Source organism: Cupressus sempervirens, chromosome 8 (genome assembly GCF_028749045.1).
Source record: "Cupressus sempervirens isolate cs-2001-9-10 chromosome 8, ASM2874904v1, whole genome shotgun sequence".
In the NCBI taxonomy this organism is placed as follows: domain Eukaryota; kingdom Viridiplantae; phylum Streptophyta; class Pinopsida; order Cupressales; family Cupressaceae; genus Cupressus; species Cupressus sempervirens.
In genome coordinates, this window is record NC_143125.1 from 546,167,047 (window position 1) to 546,188,411 (window position 21,365).

At 34.7% G+C, this 21,365-nt stretch overlaps 1 long non-coding RNA gene across 1 annotated transcript; it reads left to right on the forward strand.

Moving 5' to 3' along the window:
• Positions 1–16,817: 16,817 nt before the first annotated feature.
• LOC149543612 (uncharacterized) lies at positions 16,818–19,267 on the forward strand. Its single transcript, XR_016355245.1, has 3 exons — positions 16,818–17,135; positions 17,285–17,386; positions 18,953–19,267. It is a non-coding gene; the product is annotated as an uncharacterized LOC149543612 (long non-coding RNA).
• Positions 19,268–21,365: the final 2,098 nt, after the last annotated feature.

Here is a 21,365-nt window from a genome sequence, read left to right on the forward strand (position 1 = left end):
TAGCTTTTTTAGTGTCTGACTAGGACATGTACTCCTTGCATTGTCTTGGGCTCTTGGTTACAGCCATCATACTATTTGGTGTGAGTGTTAGCCATAGATGTCATTTTTGTGTGTTTGTGGTTGGATCTTTATCTCCATCAGCACAGTGGGTGTGGACCTACGGGTGCCACGTGGTTTGGAGGCATAGCTACCTTCACCACTGCTAGGGACCAGTGTACAAAGATGATCTTTTGTCCTAGTGTGACCATTTCTAGATGTTTTCACTTGGTACTTCGGGTTTCGAAGTATGCTTTCATTGGAATGCTTGGCTATCATGTTTAGATAATGTTAGTTTATTTGACACATTCCCATATTATGATGTTTAGCATATGATTAAATTATGTGAATTGTTGTAGTAGCATATCTATTACTTATTGATGTTTAGCATGTGATAGGTGATGTTATCTACTGTAGGATTATCTTATGCTTTTCTACTAGCATGTTAGATTTCCTTATGCTTATATTATTGCATGTTTTAGTAGTGATGTCCCTATTACGACAGTATTGATGATTTGGTCGGTGACTTGGGATGTTACACGCAGGAGATGGCTAGGACCCACGATGGTCTTATGATGCTATTGACGGTTGGGAGGAATCGCATACTTAGTTTGTTTGTTCAGTTCATTGCAATGTTGCTTATGTTCACTGTGATGTTGCTTTCAGTACGTTCTTTTCTGCTGGAGTTTTAGATGGATAGATGTATCTCCTTCTTGATCTTGGCATCTTGTTGATTATGATCTCGAGTGTTCATTCATCGATTTACATGGATACGGTACTCCTCGGTGTGGAGGTTTTTTTTATGTTTTAGCTTGTTGTTTGTCCTTGGAGTTTTCTTGCTTTTTCCCTGGGCGACCATGTGTCAACATGGTATGATACAATATAGTGTCGCACACCCATTTGAGAAATATTGTACGATACACTTCCAGTATCACATGCCCTTTGGAGATGTATCGCCCAACCCCTGATTGTGTTGCCCTCCTTCTAGAGAAATGTCGCACGACAATGGTAAAGTATCACACAGTGTTGATATAGTGTCACATGGTTTTCATGAAACTTGCGCAGGTGGGTAGTAGGCACTTTTCGATCCATTCCAAACTTTTTAGGGATGGTTCGGGGTACCCTCTTAGGTGTTCTTCAATCCCTTGGTGGTGCAATTTGATTTTCAGTTGTGTCTTTTTCGTAGTTCGTTCTTTGGGGTTTAAAATACATCATTTAAGTATAAGTTTATACTTAAGATATATTTTAATATATGCGATGAATCTTTTGAGATAGGTTTCAAACCTCTTGGAGACAAGTTAAGGATTCTAGGAAATTTTAGGGCTTCGAAAATCCAGACTTAGCCAATTTTTAGGGCTTCAAGATTTCAAGCTTAGACAGATTTCAGGTTTCTACATTCTACCCCAACTTGGTGTTTTGTTGATGAGTGGTCGTTCCTTGAGCCCTCATCATGTGTGTTGTCATTGTTGGCTTTGTTTGTGTGTGTTAGTTTGGTAGTGGCATTTAGAGATTCATTGATTGTCGGGATTATGGTGAAGTCTTCCGTTGCAATCATTGTGATCCCAATATGATGTTGTCATGTGCATTCATACTTGTAAAAAAAAATATATTGTCTTGTATTGAATCCTTGTTCCAAGGATCTCTGAGCGGGGCATTACAAACTTACCTTTACAAGATACAAATCATCATGAGGTATCACACTATTCAGAGCATGGGGAAAGAGATAGGTCTAGGAGTCCTAGAAGAGGGGACCTAGGGAGTAGAAGAGAGTTCATTGAGTCCAACCAAATGAAGGACCTACTATGGGTCAAACTTAAACCATTCAATGGAAAAGGTACCAAATATGGTGTTGAGAACTGGTTGATCACACTAGATAGGTTCTTTTCCACAATACTTTGAATCTAATGTCAAAGAAAGATATGGCATCACCCACTTAGGTCTGTGTAGCCATTTGGTGGAAGATAGAGAAGAAGAATCTTGGGGTAAATATGCAGACTATCACATGGGAGTTTTTCCTCAAACACTTCCATGAGTAATTCTTATCAAAGGAGTGACAAAAATAGAGGGAAGATGAGTTTCATGACTTGATACAAGGTACCATGATTGTGGTGGAGTATGACAAAAAGTTCTTCGAGCTTATGCCTTATGCAAGAATTAGTGATAGCCCACCTTTTATGGTCTAAAATTTCATTAGAGAAATTAATGATAGTATCATTGGGGGTGTTAAGGTTTTCTAAGTAAAAACCCTTAAAGATGTAATTTTCTGAGCTACTTTGGTTGAGGCAAGTGTGACTTTGGGTCAAGGTGGTCTACTAGGTGTTTAGGTTAGAGGATCTTCTTATTCAGAACTGCCTAAGGGCAATTGGTCTCATGAAGATGGAAGCTCTAAAGGTAATCAAGAGCAATAGGGTAGAAAGTTCTTCCATGGTAGTAGTGGCAATTCACACTTAGGGAGCTACCATAACTAGCAGCATACTATGCACAGTAGATTAGATCGAGCTTATCAGGATCATATTCATAATGCTAGTGTGGGTAGTTTTCACCAGTCTCATGCACTTGGAGCTCAGGAAGGATTTAGTGGAGATTTCTACTCTTGTGGACACTATGGTTATAAAGTGACCAACTATCTTGAGTGTGCACCTTAGTTTGTGAGTCAGAGGCATGTAGCTTTAGAGCCTACAGTTGGGGATGCAAGTAGATCTTAAAGGGTAATTGCAGCGGGTTCTTATCCTCACACAATGGGGAAGGGCTCAAGAGGACCCACACTTTGAGTGTTGAGTTTTAGATGGAGTTTTGTGTCTTCATAGTAGGATTCTAGGATGAAGCCTAATTTGGGGGGGGTGGGGGGTGTGGATGTAATGCCCACCCATATGTTTCTTTTCTATTATAATTGCCAAACTCTTTTGGGCCTAATTCATGCATTTTTAGTTTGAGAGATTTTTCTTCTTATGAGTAGTCCTTTTCTATTAATAAATAATATAAAAATATTACAATTCACAAAAAAAGAGTTGAGGGATACAAGATCACCCTGTGAGATTTCACACGGCTGAAGCCAGAAACATTAACTATTCATTAAAAAATATATATAAAGCAACCCTCAAGTAGCTAAAGTAGTGCTTGCTAAGGGAGGTGGCTCATCTCTATCATGAAAACCCTAATCATCCTTGGGATTGGGAGGTGGACTGGGAACAGTCTAGCCATCAGCAACAACATTAGCAACATCAGTGGCCTGGTCAACATCCTTCATTTCAGGCCGGGGAGGTGAAATGGCTAGTTCTAGGCAAAAAGGCCATTTCCTAGAAACCACTCACCGAGCACTAGGAGGAGTTAGGGACCAACCAATGCCACCACAGGGTGGGGAAACCAAGTGGCACCTCCATCCATCATCACCACCACTAGGAAAGCGATGGCGAGAGGCCTAGGAATGCGGAGTATGCAAGTGACGGCCTGAAGAGTTGCGCCTCTGGTAGTAGCCTCTAGGTGTCAAGGTATCAACTAAGGAATTTGGAGGTACCTTGTGTAACACCTCGCCAAGGGATCCAAAGAATTAACCTAGAATTTCACTAAGTTTGGTAGAATTTTTTTAAAAAAAATTTAAATTTTTATAATCATGAAAGTAAAACCATTTACTTTATACATATGATAATGAAAGCAATAGTAAAAGTACAAGTGAAAGTAAACATAACATACATAACAAGTTACATTCTTTATGGATCCCTTAACATTGAATTACATCTAAATTAACTAATCATCTAACATCACATCCTCATGAAATAATAATGATACATCCAACGTACTTAAACAATATACAAGTTTCCTTTAAGTGATTACATTTCAGATTGCTCAATCATCCACTGTACATGTCACAGGGTATGAAAGGTTTAAAAGAATATACATCCGTGTAAATAAAGTACATCATCATCCTAATTCTAATCCATGATGCAATAACATAAATGAAACCATACATCATCATAAGAGATAACCATAAGTAATCAACATAAATATCTAAGTACACGGTTCCTCCCAACCGTAAATAGAATCATTAGACCATCATGGGTCCTAGCCATCCCTCCATGTGTAACATTCCAAATCACCAAAGAGATCATCGTATTAACATATTAGGAATGTCACTCCTAAATCATACTACATCATATGCAGAAATTAATCTAACATACAAAGTAAAGCATAAGATATCATCATCTAACATATGCAAATCATCAATATAAGGATACATGTCCACCATCATAATCATAAATGCATCAGCTACAGTTTTCTGAAAAGATCTCAAATGATAAGAGTGATAAGCACTACCACCCAACCACATGGAACCTAAATGGTCCACTCCCACCGCGCTGAGGAGATAATCTCAAGTCCCAAATAGGTTTTCAAATCACATAGAATAAATACTCTCTAAGTCAAGGAATCCTAAAAGTGTACTAACTCAAAGGTTCCAACACAAATCCGACATCTAATTCCCAGAGGCACACAAAGACATGTAGAAAACCTACTGTGCAAGTGGAAATGTGTCATCGCACGGATCACGCTAGAGTTACCCTGGTAGTCTCCGAATAGACCTCAACCCCCTAGTGATCCATGTGCGGCCACTGGTATCCTTTCATACAAACAAGGCATACTACAGAATGCAAGGTCGCAACCAAGCGTTCTCTCTACTCCTAGCCTAGTCCGTACTAGCACTCGAGGCATGGGCGAGAACAAAACAATTATCTTTTTAGGTTCATTTAGTTAGTATTAGGTGTGAATATTTTCACTTATTAAGGAAACTTACAATGAGTTACCCTGGTAGCCTCTTAGGGCCCCGGCCCCCATTGCAAGACACTTTCTGACACTACAAGTAGATAACCTACCCTAAGCTCATGGAATCATAAATCTCAAAATCACAAAAGATAATCCATAATATAAACATCAAATCTCCATGAGTCAACTGAAAAGCATCATAGATAATCATGACCACAACAATTCTCTATTGGCAACTTAAGGTATCCCTGATAATCACAATAATCATTGGTTCTTAATAAGCAACCAAAAGTATCTCAAAATAATACTGATCGAAGACTCCAAAATGGTTGAGTCAAAATATGTCACAACATGACATCATCAAGATCAGATAACAATTTCAATTCCATCAAATGATTGGAAAGTAACCCAAGTATAATTGATCGATGACTCAAAATGGTTAAGTCAAATGTCTCATACATATGAATCTCAGCTTCACACAAGAAGACTGGAAAGCAATAACAATCAGTAAATACAAACATCTCATAGAGCATACCATCACATAACCATGGTTGGGTTTATAAAGACCGAAATGAAGACATCATCATGACATCACAATCATAACCCCTGAGCCTCTGGTAGACGTCCTATAATTGGTCAACACTAGTCAACCCAGAAACCCAAAATAGATAGCATAGAGAAAACACAATGCAAGCACATGTTTTGGTTTATTACATAGTTGAATTAAGCGTGTGGAGGTCTCAATTTTCATTTTCAAATTCAGATATTGAGTGGAGGAATGTTTTGCACGTTTTTCCTAACCCATGTATTGTTTTGATGGTTTAAAACTTTTCCCTCCAACTCTTAAAATTCAATTTCCTAAATGTTCTAGGAATTATGCGTTATTCTTATTTTGATAATGAATTATCATTTTTTTCAAAAACTCAATTTACAATTTTGAGAAGAATTAGAATATTAAATAACTTAAATATCATAACTTTCAATTAACCTTAATTAGATCAAATTCTAATTAAGAAAATTGATTAATTTTAAAACTATATTATTTATTTAAAAACTTAAATATTAAAATTTCATTAATATTTTATATATATTATCCAAGGTCCAGATGTACTAATTAAATAAACAAGCACTTAAACAACTTCATATCTTAACATTAAATAACTTGCCCTCTATAGTAAGCTTTTAGTAACATCAACTAGCAGTCCACTGTCCTAAATATAACATACTTGTTGGATGTAAACATTAACATTAAACCACAAAAAATAACATCCACACAAGTTTGACACTAGGATTTAATGTAGAAATCAAATCTGGAAAAAACCACTGGCAACATGTCACCAATCTTTCACTCTTCTGAAGTGAGCTTTGTTAAGAGCCAACCTTGTTAAAGGTTACAAAATACACTATTAAATGTGACCTTGTTAAAGGATTTAATCACCCTATTAGGAGTAGCCTTGTTAGAGGACTTTAGAACATTCCATTAGAATGCCACCTTGATTCAAGGATTTGAAAATGACTATTAAGTCAACCTTGATTAAATGATTTCAAACTGATACAATAGTTAGAAAGTAATAACAAGTTTGATTTGGAAAATACAACTCATTTTGCAAATAAAAATCTCAGTTCAGTTCAAAAGTTGATCCACTGACTAGCCTTCATTGTCATCTCAGTCTCTGATTCACTTGGCAACCCTTCAAGAAAATTATCAATCATTCTTCACCTCTTATCAATCCTTCTTAGCCTTGTACTTAAACTTGTCAATCAATAGCATAAAAAACTGCTCTAACCTTCAACCAACTAAATTTTAGCCCGTATACCTCCTTAAATAGGTAATTCTGATCTTTTGCCACTTAAACACCACTGTAAATCTTAGGTTAGATCAAATTCGTCAAATTCTTCCAACATTTCATTTCTTCATTTTTCTTCTAAAAACTTCTCCAAAGTTCTACTTGAATCCTTGCATAGAAACATACAAACCCGACTTCCCTTGATTTAAATGTTTGAGGACATCAATACTTGTCTTCAACATGCTTTACATATTTCAAGAAATCAACTCTATCAGCTAGAAATTATGTTTTCTTATAAACTATCAAAATATTGTCCCTTGACCAACACTGTATTTTGACATTCGATCATCACTGGGTTACTTGGTTGTCACTAAATTTTTTGTTCGATGCATATACTTGTTAGAAATGTTTTAGAATAACTAAGAAGGGGGGGGGGGGGGAGGGGGGGGGGGGGGAAGGGGGGCGGGCATGGTTGGGGTGTGTGGGGTGAATTAGTTACTCAAGGTCTATAAGTACCATTTGAACAATTAAACATAAACACTCATTGTTCTACTTATTTTGTTGTTGCTCGGTCTCTACTATAATGATAAAATTATTCTCTAACAGAATGTTGTTTTCTTAATGAAAATATCATCAAATATAAAAACATATAAAGCATTCAACATAGGTTTGACACTAGGATTTTACATGGAAACCCAATTTGGGAAAAACCATCAACAACATGTCACCACTTTTTCACTCTTTTGAAGTGAGCTATGTTAGGAGCCAACCCTATTAAAGGTTTACAATACACAATGTTAAATGTGACCTTGTTAGAGGATTTAATCACCCTATTAGGAGTTTCTTTGTCATAGGAATTCGGTCATTCCATTTATAATGTCACCTTGCTAAAGGATTTACATAGACTGTTAAGTCTTCCAAATGAGTGTTAGGTCAACCTTTCTTGAAAGGATTTCAATACAATTTGTTTACAATGATTAGAAAAAAAAATAGTAGGTTTTGATATGTATGATTACAACTCACTTTGCAAGTTCAGATCATTGTTTGGTTCATGTGTTGAGTCACTGATAACTCTCCATTTTCATCTATGATCTTGATTATCTTGGAAACCCTTCAAGAAATCAATCTTCCCCTTCAACAAATCTTTATCCTTATGCTTAGATTCACTTATCAATATCAGCAGTATTTGCATAAGGAATCTCCTTTAGCTTCGCATTCCCTCATGCACTCTTGTACTCACCCTTGTGCATCTTTGATCCACCTTTCTTTGTGTGCTTCACTCTCATTCATCATAAGTTAGACTCCATACCTATTTATACAGGCAATCCTTGCTTTACCATTTTCCATGGTCATCCTAGATCTTAGGGTTTACGACTAGGTTCAACACAATTCATTGTATCTGTCCATTTTCTTGATCTTCCTCTAGAAACTTCTCTAGAATCTATCTATTAGGTCTTTACCTGATCCTCACCTTGAATTTAATGATCCAACTCATCAATCTTATCTTCAAGGTGGTTTACATCTCTTAAGAAATCAACTGAGTCAACTGGGAATCATGATTTTCTGAAATTCATTCTCAACATTGTTACTCGACAATCACTAAGTTTTGACACTTAGTCACCACTTAACACTCGATCACTGTAAAACTTCTAGCTTGACATCAACTATCTTGCACGATTGATACTAATGCTCGATTAATACTATATTTGTTCGACACTTATTGTGGCTTGGTTGACACTAGCATCACTCGACATTCCTTAGCCTTTTACTCCATTGCTTAGCTTGGCTTAACTTTCTTGATATAAACAATCACTTTGCTTTATCAAAGTTTATCTAATTGAATGTCCATTTTAGCTTCCTTTTCATAACTCAACTTTTGCTCCAAGTGTTATTGTTATGAAAAAATTCTGAAATCCTCTTCATCAATCAAATAGTTATGACATTTAGATTGGGTACCAATTTGTTTTACCAATAGATTTGACATCAATAAAAAAACAACAATTGTAAGTTTCCAACAATATTGTCACTTGGTTAATACTAATGCTCGGTCAACACTATTTTTACTTGGCTTATACTGTGGCTTGGCTGACACTAGCATCACTCGACATCTACTTTAAGCTCCTTAATCTTCTTCTTTGTTGTTTGGTCAAGCTTGTGCATTTGGTCAATCTTTGATCACTTCCTCAAGGCTTCAGTAAATTCATTTATTTGTAACATGATTTAAGCAATCACTTTATCTTGTTAAAGTCTAGCTAATCAAATATCCATTTGTAGTATCTTCTTATAACTCAATATTTCTTTCTAGGTTCTTTTGTTGTGACCAACTTCTCAAATCCTCTTCATCAATCATATAGATATGATACTCAAATCAAATAGTAAATTGTCTCACCAATAAGGTTTGACATCAATGATAACATAACAATTGTTCTAATTGTAGTTTCTAATAGATACAAGTACCAGACATCGACTTCCCTAATTTGCCAAGATGTATGTGTCGTATCACAATAACTCAATAGTAAGAATGGGAAGATAATGATCATGTCCAATCCCAAACATAACCTGAATATTTGTCTTGTAAGGAGGACTCATAATTGACTGTCTACCTTTTTTCAAACCCGTGAGTTTTTCTATGCATGAGTTGTTTGACTTTTGCTTTGGTTGATTTTCATATTCATTTCATGTGTTTTGACTTTGTGATTCGCTTGGTTGAATGCTTATTTATGATTTTTGGATTAATCTTTCATATTTGAAGTATTAAATGTTGTTTGATTAAAAAGAGAAAAATACTAAGATAAGACGGTACATATTTTATTGAAATTATTGAAATATTTGGTTAAATTAAAAGGTCTAATTTATTTTCCTAGTGTAGAAAATTAATTTAAAAAAATACTTCAATAAACATTGAATTATGTTAGGTTATTTCTCTTGGGTTCTCGAGCAAGGCATTACTTACTACAAGGTATAGTGACATATGTCTCCTAAAGGGTTTTCTTTTATTTTCCATCTACTCATATAAAAAAACCTAGAGAAGACATTATTAATGAATTATTATATGTATTTGAGGTTTCATACCATGCCTCATGAATACAAAGATCATTTACACCACGATTTCATATTGTAAAGGACCAAGAAATGTTGCTCAACTAGAATAGGCAACTATGCTACGATAAATTCTATTTACTAATGTCACTAAAACCTTGTTATCTCCATGTTCTAGGCATTTCCTAATCATTTTGTAAATTCCATGAGATAGAATCAATATTACATGCTACATCCACAAATTAATCTTTCTCCTAATATTTTCATCGAGAAATAGGTTCCGAAATCGAAAACCATAAATGCTAGATTGTGAGATTCCAAAAGGGTTGGGCATTCTTCGTTTTTGCATAGACAAGTGTGAAGAACAATCATGGTTTAAAAAGTTCTAATTTATTTAGCAACTAGGATTTTCCATTCTAGAAGTCATAGAGAGTTATTTATTTTAAATCAAAATTTTATCACTATCTCCATGGTTAACTATTGACATTTTTTCTTTTTTCTTTTTTCTTTTTGAAGAAACATTCTCTCATCACATTAATGAGTACAATTGTTAAATCAATTTGAAGAATAAAATCTTTAAATAATTTTACTCTGTAAAGATTATACCTCCATTAGTATTTCTCATATTTTTTTATTCAACAAGATCTACATGCAACAGGAGCCCCGCCTATTAGAGAAAAAGGTTAATTTAATTTCATTAATTGATTTCTCTTTTCTCCCTTCTTAAGATTTCACTTTATGCACTTTTTGCATTCTCTATTTAATAATTAATTAGTAATTATCAAATAGCTTTTACCTTTTAAGGTTACCCTTTGTAACTTATTAGGTTACCCTTTTCGAGTTTTGATTTCCTTTTATAAGGATTGACCTCTTTGTAATTCTTTATCTTTTCTTTATCTGAGAATACAATTTTCATGTTTTTAGAGCAAACCCTTGCCTCTTCTTGTCTTTTTCTTCTCTGTGACAAGTTTTCTACATGCAGGTATTTAAGAGCTTCATGGATTTGATTTGCATATTTGCTCAAGTCGTTCATGGTATCAGAGCCAGATCTGTTATAACTTATTTGATATTTGGAGAAAAAGAGAGAATGAGGGTTTGATGGATCAAATCTAGAGTTTTTCAAGTATTTCCTGAGAAAATAGGGGGGTCACTAATTTTCAAAATAGTTTGAGGCCAAATGGACTTCACAAATGGATCCAGATGGCATCAAAACCCCTGTTTCCATATAAAGTTTGTCTACAATGGGCAATGTTGATCTGGGAGACAATTTTTTTTGCCCAGAAGGCCGTACAACCTCTTGGATGCATCTCGATGTGATTTTTTCAAAAAAAAATTGAAAAAGGGGCTGCAGGCCCTTTTCCAGCCCACAACCACCTTAACCTGACACCACTTCCATTTCCAACACCATTTCCAGCTAGTTTCTAGCCTGCTGAAGGTTCTTTCTAGCGATCTTCCTTCGACGTCGCTCTAGTCACTGCCACTCCGGCCACCATTGTCACCTGTGACCATTGCTTCGACGTTGCAAGGACCTCCACCACCACTCTGTCAACAACTGCCACCTCTGCACCTGCCTGGCCTCCTCCCTACCCACGTGGCTACCCATGCCCTTGCCATGTGACACTGGTGCCATGTTTGCACCTGCCACATGTCAGGTGCCACATCATTCTTTTTGGGCCCACTTCCATGTAGATGTCACGTGGTAGTCATTTTTTGCTACAACGACTGACAGCAAGCTTGAAATTTGATGGTCGCCCTTGCCTGTCATGATTTTTCAATGATGGTTACATTTGTTTCTTGCCTTTTATTTTACGTTTTAAGAAAAAAATTGATTGTCAAATTTTTAGTTTTAAGATTATTTTAAAGATTATTTTAAATTTAAATATTTTATAAATGAGAATAATAAATTTAAATATCATTTTAAAATAGAAACATATCTAAATAGAAACAAACAAATGATAGAAATATATATAAAATAAAATAATACATATTTATCATGCATATACATTATACATATTATAAAATCACATTTTTGTATATTATTAAATAAAATACTAAGTTTCCTATAACAAGTACTGATAGTTTACTAATAAATTTATTTCTCATATTGACAACTCTAAAATTTTAGCATGTCAATTCATATGGTCATACAATTTTTCAGCCTGTAAACGACCAATATGGCCATCAAATTCCAAGCTTGGCAAGCAGGCCTCGAATTTAAAGAAGTGAAATGTTGACATCAACACTACATCAACACTGCGTCAACACTCCTGCATGCCCTTCAGGTCCTTTTTGGAGCTACTGTTGGTTGTTTGGTCGTAACTTGAGCATATGGAGGTCTTTTTTTGATCTGAAAAAAGTGTCAGAAATCTAGTTTCGAGACAAAGATAGTGGTGTAAGAGTTTTTTGTTTTGATGTAGTTTGGCTTCATTTTTTGGGCAATCAAAGCTAGATGTTCATTTTTTCACTCTAGAGGGCATATCTTGAGCGTTCCATCTCCATTTTTTAAAAATATTATATTTTTGGAAAGCTAGTTCAGTCCTCTCTTCTATATTGTAGTCCATGCTCTTTCTATCATTTTTTTTTTATTGCTCTATGGTGGATATCTTGGATGTTTCAAGTTTGGGGATCATTTTTTTAGCATGGGATCTCTTCTTTTGGGTTGTACTATCTATTGTATTAGCTCTGTGCCCTTTCGGATCATTCTTGATATCATTTGTATGCATTTTTGCAAATGCACTGAGATAAAGTGCCATATTGCATCTATATTTTTGTTTCAATTGTTTGCCTTGTTTTTCCTTCTGATTCAAGTAGTGTCATTTGAGGACACTCGTACAGATTATTGTATTCTTGGGATTCATTATGTCTTGTGCCCTATTGTACATGCACTACTTTGATAAAGTGCCATGGGGGGTTGATGTTTGCCTTTGTTTGCCATCTTCCTTTGTCTAGTGAATGTCTCTTCCATGACATTAGCTTTGTGACATGTCTGAGATTGATCACCATAGTACATACTTATGTACTCTTTCATGCATCTTGATTTTGGTTCCTTGACTTGCAGTTTTTTTGACTCACTTTTTCAGTTGCCTGTCACCTTACCCTTGTCTTCATTGGGGGGGGGGGGGGGGGAGGTGGTTTCTATTGTTTCTCATGCTTCCTTGGTTTGATTGATCAGCCTTTTTAGGCTTTGGTGTTCATGCCATTTATATTTTTGAGTTCAGTTGTTTGCCTTTGTTTGCCTCCTGATTTGATGCAGATTATAGTCTTCTCTACCTGGTTAGGTTCTATTTTAGAGGAAGTTCTACAAATCAACAGTTTCTTTTTGACATAGTTTGTAGCTTCTACATGCTTCAATGGTTTTCTTCATGATTCCTCTTGTTCTTATATTCTGGAACAATTCCTCTAGTTGGAGGCTTCTGTAGTCCTTCACTACATTTTCATCTATCTCTTTTTGGAGTAGAGTTTTTCTCACTAGGTTTTCTCTATTTCTCTGTTTCATAGAGATTTTGTTGTGATTGGGTATCTCATTAGGCCTTATTATTAGGACCCAAGTTTGCTTTTAGCATTGCATTGTAGTTTCCTTGCTCTCTTTGCAGTGTTGCTCATCTTCAGGGCGAGTGTTAGAGAAAAAGGTTGATTTTATTTTATTAATTAAATTACCTTTTATCCCTTCTTAAAATCTTTCTTTATGCACTTTTTGCATTCTCTATTTAATAATTAATTAGTAATTGTTAAATAGCTTTTACCTTTCAGGTTACCCTTTGTAACTTATTAGGTTACCCTTTTCGAGTTTCAATCTTCTTTTATAAGAATTGATCTCTTTGTAATTCTTTATCTTTTCTTTATCTAAGAATACAATTTGCATGTTTTATGAGCAAACCCTTGCCTCTTTTTGTCTTTTTCTTTTCTATGACAAGTTTTTTACATGCATGTATTCAAGGGTGAAGGATTTGAGCAAATATGCAAATCAAATCCACGAAGCCCTCAAATACCTGCATGTAGAAAGCCTATCACAGAGAAGAAAAAGACAAGAAGAGGCAATGGTTTGCTTTGAAAACATGCAAATTGTATTCTCAGATAAAGAAAAGATAAAGAATTACAAAGAGATCAATCTTTATAAAAGGAGATTGAAACCCAAAAAGGGTAACCTAATAAGTTACAAAGGGAAACCTAAAAAGTAAAATCTATTTAATAATTACTAATTAATTATTAAGTAGAGAATGCAAAAAGTCCATAAAGCGAAATCTTAAGAAGGGAAAAAAGGTAATTTAATTAATGAAATTAAATTAACCTTTTTCTCTAACACTGCCATTCGCCTAAAGATGCGATCAATGAAAGAGGTGAAGGAAGTGGATTAATATATTATTACTGGAAAACAATAAATAATATGCAATGAATTGAATTGTAGTAGCAAAAGTTTGCTTGGGAATACTACAGAGTTCTACAACATAGTTAACTGGCTTATCCACAAATGCACACATGAAATTTGGTGTTGTTGGTTAGAATTAGACAATATGATTATTGATAGAGTCACATGATTGTAATGATAAGTAGGAGTTGGAAATGGTCATGTGTACTATTTGAAAGTGTGTGTGAGAATTTTGTGTTTGAATTTGAGTTAATTTGGGCAACATTATTTCACCAAGATGGGTAGGTGAGAATATAGATGAGTGGCAAAAATTAAGATGAGAACAATAAAAGATGGGATTAATTTTGCAATAAAATTATGCAAAGTTTACAATGAAATCTCTAATAAATATTTGTAATAAGATCATTGCGAGCTTTCAATGAAATATCTCATAAAGATTTGTAATAAAATCATTGAATGTGTGCAATGAAAATTTATTATTTTGAAAGTCTTGTAAGACTACATGTTATTTCAATGTATGTAAATTAAATTGAAATTTAAGATGTCTAGCTGCAATGTCGCTAGGTTGAGAAGGAGATATACCAATGGTATAAATGCAAAGGAAGGTGGCAAGAGAAACATAATTCAAATAATATATACGAGATCATTTGCCAATAAATGTATGTTGTAATTTCCTTGCTACTGCTGAGTCGTGTCAGGCCTGTATTGCATGTAGTGAGTAGAAAAGAAAAGAAAAAAGAGAAATAATTAATTAAATGAACATGAGACTTCTATTATAATTCACTACAAGAAACGTAAAATACCTTTTTGGACATGCCCAAAGAATTTTCCAATCTGGGACATTATTCTTGCGGCCTTGTCAATTTTAGGGAGATGGTCTAGAGTTTCCTTGCTATCACATGAGCACATAATGTGAGATAATAAAATTATAATGCCACCCACTTCTGTCTAGACGCAAAAAAATATAATACTTATTGCCAATTGTCTATGTTACCTACGATCCAATGAGTTTATTTACCTTCAGTAAATAACACAAATCCCAAATCCAAGAAACAAATGTCTAATACATCTCCTGGGTAATTGTCCTCAACTATAGGGAATTCTATTGTAATGAGAAATGAGAACATTCATACAATAAAGTAACTCGAGAAATAATTTTTAATAATTAATAGATAAAATTTGATCAGTTCTTTATATTAATGATAGTCGCCTCACTGCTGATACACCCACAATCAAGAAAAAACAAAAAACACATGACTGAATTGGGTTTTTGCAAATTTGTTTTGGAAGGAACAAAGAATTGAAAAGGGACTCAACGATATAGAATTTTGACAACCCTATAGTACCTTTCCGTAAATAGAATTTTCTAAGAAGAATCCACTATCTCAAAGAACAAGGCATATAGTTGCGGCTGTTCCTTCAATTTGTAGTATAGATTTCCAAATTTGTACACCAACCAGTTGCTTGACATGAGAAATATGGTCTGTCATATGGAGTCTATATTCAAATAAGAAATATATTGATGAGAAGTAAAGCAGACAAATCGATGTTGTTGTGGAAAGATTGCCACCACATGTAAAATGACCTCCAACAATGGAGGCACATGAACTGCTAGAAAGATGCCACTTATTCAAGCTCAAAACATCAGTCTTAGATTTTTGGCTGAATTTTTAATTAAGAAATGGAAAAGACCACCCAGAAAAATGGGGACAGCCAACACAAATATAGAAATAAAATTTCAAAATTTCACTTTAATAAAAGAAATTGCTACCATAAGATATAAATATAAGTAACATGATTTTTGAAGGACAAATTAATTCGATTCGATACATCCAAAACTTAGTCTCAGCCGAACTAATAAGACATTTATATTAAAATCTCAATTAGTGGATGAATAAATTTGAGTAAATATGTAATTTGAGAATAAGCTTTTCAAATAATGTGCATTATCGTTTTTCGGAATTTTTGATGAATAGTCCTATTCTATAAAAAAATATACTTAGAATGCAATTCACAAAAAAGGGGCTGGGGATACAAAATCACTTCGTGAGAGAGTTCAAGCGGCCTAAGCTAGAACTAAACAAATGGCACCAGCGGGAAAAAGCAACTATCATTAAAAAAAAACATATATAGCAACCGAGCAATGGCAGCCGAGGGGGGAGGATCATCTTTGTCATTAAAACTCCAATCATTTCTGGGATTGGGGGGCGGGCTGGGCATAAACCAGCCGTCATCAGGAGCAACAGCAGCAGGGGGATCAATGGCAGTCTCCGCATCTTTGACCTCAGGCCGCGGAGGAGAAATCGCCAGAGCTAGGTGGGGCCACTTGCCAACATTATCTCGACAAGCGCCAGGAGGAGGAGGCGGGGACCAGCCAGAGCCACCACGGGGTGGGGAGGCAGAGCGGTGCCTCCAGCTACCAGCCCCACCACTGGGAGAGCGGTGGCGGGAGGCCTACGAACGCGGAGTGTGCGAGTGGCGGCCTAAGGAGTGGCGCCACTGCCGGCGGCCTGTAGTTTATTTTTCAAAATTTTACCACAAAACAGGGAAGAGCGCGCCCAACGGCTCCTAAACCACGAGAAGATATTGTTAGTTTGTACATTACCGTTTAAAAAGAGCATGAATTTAACTATTGTTTCTTGTATGCTGTATATTTGCATGAATTCAGCTGTATATTGCCCTTCAAAAAAAGCATGAATTCAACTTTTGCTTCTGTTATTCTTATATTACCGTTTGAAAAAGCTTGAATTATAGTTTTTATAAAGCACGAGAACCCAGGCCTAATGATTTTATTCTGCCTCTGCCTCTGCCTCTTAATAATCACGTAGGGTCGACTCCCCTATAAACACATGAATACTTCATCAATGGAGGTTGTGAGGTAGTTTTCAGCTTTCGATATGGCAGGAGGAAATCTTCAATGCATTGAAGTTAGGGTATTAGGAGGATTGGCCGAATTGAAGATTTTTGTTTTGGATATGTTGACGGATTGACAGGATGAAAGAATTTTCAGCAACCCCTCTTGTTAATAATTGGCAAGATTGACAAATTGGCAGGATTTTCAAATTGGTAGGATTTTCGAATTGACAGGATTTTTCGAGAACAGAGGTTGAGATATTTTGTTATGGAGTGAAGATAAGAAGTCATAGCGTTTTGTAAGCATGCTTATTCTGTTCTGTCACGTCTTATTAGGTTTCCGTGATATTCTGGGTGTCTTGAAGCTGCAGGTAACGACTGTTTTGTATGCATTTTTTGGGTTTTTATTTAGGGCAAGTAATCATTAGAACTTTTATTTTGTTGCTAGATCTGCAGATATTTTTTCCACTGGAGAAGAATGCAGTTCAGAAGACTACGGACAAGCCTATTGGTGCTGTTCAAGAGATAAGATGGAATAGAAATTTGGAAGGTAAATAGTTCTTTGCCTTTACATCCTTGCAAGGTAATTTTGGACTCAAATGTGCATTCATTTAGAGTGAGACCTTTTTCATTGGCTTTTCTTTGTTTTTGAATCACATTCTTGAAACTGATTTAAATTTGAGTTTGTAATGTCTTTTATGTGAGCCTTTAAAATTCAGAGCTGATTTCTTTTATTTTAATTGTAAAAGAATTCTTTCTAAGTCAATGACTCTACTTATAGCTCACACATTTACAGATGATAGTGGATATAGCTTAGGCTTTACCATTGGTTTTATTTCGAAGGTTCATTCCACATCATTTGTATAATTCAAATCATAGTATAATTAAATAAGTGTATAAGATGCAATGGGTATCTCTGAATTCTCATTGAGGAGGTACTTGACAATATATTATTGTCTCTGATACGTTGATTGGAATTATGCAATGTTTTTTCTCAAATATATTCTGTTCTGATCTGTAACTATGGAGTCAATCCCACTATTCCTAATGTAGTGTGTTCTGTAAGATCCCTTGGGTCACTTGTGGTTGTCATAATACAGAGATGGAGCAAGTCTTCTCAATAATGTTCATAGAGACTAAGTTATTGTGATTTCAGATTTACTGTATAAGTCTGCAATTGAATAATGATGTTTCCTTATTGTTAATCTCAATTAGATGCCTATAATATGATTGCATGGGCCCAACATTTGATGTGTTTCTATAAAACAATCTCTGACTGTGCTTGCTCTGCTCCTTGATGACTAGGATGGCTGAGTCATTGCTGAATATCCTCTATATCCATGCAACCTTCTGACGTGTGGCATTATACTTCCATATTACCTTTGTTAATCTCTTTTCAGTTATTGATTCCTACGCTGCTTGAATCCTCCCTTTATATAATTTTTCGAGTGTAATTTAAGTTTTAATTTCCTTCTTATCCCTCTATCGCTGGTTAAGTTCTTGTCCTAAAAACTAAAATACTTCCCAGTATCGCTGTCCTGGATTCTGAGTAGATACCCATTCCGTGAGTTGTAATCTTATTTATATATTTGCTAATTTATATCTATATATACTGTTGTAAGGATATAGATTATTCTCCATTATCTATTGATGATACAGATATATTCTGCAATTTGTATGTTATTTTCTACTGTATGTATTATCCTCTGCAAAAATGATATTCTCTGTTTTTGTATGTATCCTTTTTCCTCCCGATCCTCTTTGGCCGTCTGTGATATATTATCCTTTGCACTAATTATATTCTCTGCCTCCTATGCGTCCTCTGGAAATTGTTTTCAACTCTTTTCTATATTGCTGACCTGAATTGCCACGTCCTTTGACACTTTAATTTATATTTTAAGATTTATTTGTTTTTATTATATTTAAAATTAATATTATTGAATTCAACTTTGTGCTTTCCAAGAGATAAGATGGAATCTAAATTTCGAAGGTAAATAGTTGTTTTCCTTTACATCCTTGCAAGGTAATTTTGGATTGAATTGTGAATTCATTTAGAGTGAGGCTTCTCTCATTGGCTCTTGTTTGCTTCTGAATCACATTGTTGAAACTGATTCAGATTTGAGTTGAGGAAGAGGAGATTACATGGAGGGAGTGAACAAAGGTGCTCTTACTAAACTGAACACCACCTTCTAATGTGTGCAAATATACCTAGGCGCCCCACTGCACAGGGCATTGCAACAACACTGCCTGAGGTTGGTTTTAGCACAAGTTGATTTTGTCAAATTCATGCACTATTGAAATTATAACAAAATTAAATTTGGAGGAAAAATGAATAGATTTGTTCTCAAGGAAGAACAAATCAAGTGATGCAGATTGTGAATATCTTGTGTACATTTGGAATTTAATTATAACATGCTTATGCTTTTTGTTAGTTTTTGTGTTTTTACTTCTTGCTTAAAACTGTTAGTGCATTTACTGTTCATGATATATTAGCACGAGTTTTTTCATTTAGATGTTAGAAACCATTATGGTGCGACTGTTGTGAAAAATAATGACCTGCCAAAAATCATTTGGTAGTCCATAATACATATATCAGATTAAAAAAGTATTAGCTTATTAATCTATACTTTGTTTATAAGTTATATGCCTCTCACATATATGTATCGGGTCAAAATATCCATTAAATTGTTAAAAACATCTTGTCCATAGATTTGGAGACAATTTCATCGTGCTTGACTGTCACCTTAATTTGACAAATCTTGTGTTTGTTCTTCAGTCTCTGCTATTGCAAGGATTAATATCTATCACTGCAATGTCCCCATTTTGGGATTCCCCTAATTTTTGCCCTAGAACCACAATTTTCTTTAAAATAAGAATCAAGTAAGACTATTAGAGATATAAATGTATCAATAAAAATGTCTTTAACAAGGTAAATCCTGATTTAGGTCCTGCAATACCCAAATAGGGAACTACTTAATATGTACAACTAACTATATTTTTAGTGTAATATAATCTGTCTCAAACAATTTAAATTGGTATGACAAAAGATATACGATCTTAATCTAGAGATAATGTGACAATATCTAATGCATATGAAAGAAATTCACTCGTGTCTTCTTATGTTCAATGGATTCTCCTTCACCAATAGTGTCTTTGTATGATGTAACTCATGCCCATTCCGCCACAGGCCTTATCCCTTCCTGTTGTATGATGTAACCCACACCCATTCTGCTGCAAGCTTCACTCCTTGCCTTTGTGATGTAGCATGATCCATTCCACCACAGACCTTATTCTTTGTCTCTTTATGATGTAGGAGGGTTCATTCCAATGTAGGACTTACCTATCTTGCGAGATATGAATCAAATGTAGCTGGAAATATAAATTCACATATTACTCAAGTTACAAATTTGATGTCTAATTATTACAAACACATGAATATGATTACATCATTTATTTCAAACAAAATATACATAGCCTGAATAAGGATTTCATCATATTTATTGCATATAAAATCTACAAAGTTTAATTTAAGTGCAGTTCATATATATGCAGTTTGGTGTTAGTCTTATTAGTCAAGAATGTAATTACCATATTGATCTGCCTAAATCCATATGTCCATATGTCAACTGAATAAACAATTATGTAAATATTGATCTGATGCTTTATAAGCAGTCACAGGTAATAATCTATATGTATTTACTATGCATTGATGAGCAATAATAGCTATCATACCATGAATTTACCTCAGGTACTCACACTAGATACCACAGGAATATATGAATTGACATTTATTCTCTTAGATGATTGTGGTTAGTACCTCTTTTCCGCTTCTATTCTGATCCTTTATCTGCGTTGGCTGATTTTGACCTGATTGTCTTCTCACTCTTATTCTCCTTGTTGATACATTTCCTCTTTCTACCTCAACCCTATATGTATGTTTTTCTTAGATTGATCTGATTATTTTCTTACTTATTATTCTTTCTCTGCTGGTGATTCACATATGTTTTTTTTTTATTGTCCCTTTTTCCTGGACAATCCATTACTGATTTAATATGTTGCATCCCTTCTATTCTTTGATTATTTAATTTTCCTTTTGCTAAACATTGTTTCTCTTAGCAATATGTAGGTTTTTTCAGTTCATACCATAGTTCATAGACTCGGACTTGGAGAGTATTTGGCAAACCTAATTTTTTTTAACTTGGTGAATACTCAATGGAAACTCAGCGACTTAGAAAATACTAGAAATCAAAATCTCTTAAAGAAATATTTTTTCTTGCAGAATTCAATTACAAAATGTATTAGATTAAACATCTTGAAACAGAAATGGGCATGCTTTGAGAGCGAAGAGAAATTTGGAGCAACATTAAACCTATCAAAACTTGCCCAATAAAAAGTAGTACTTGGCAACTCAGAGAGTACTCGCAGAGTTTGCAAACTATGGTTGACAGTAATCAGTTAGAATACAATGTAGGATATTAAGATTTAATTAATATCTTTGTTTATATTACATTAAGAAATGATATAATATT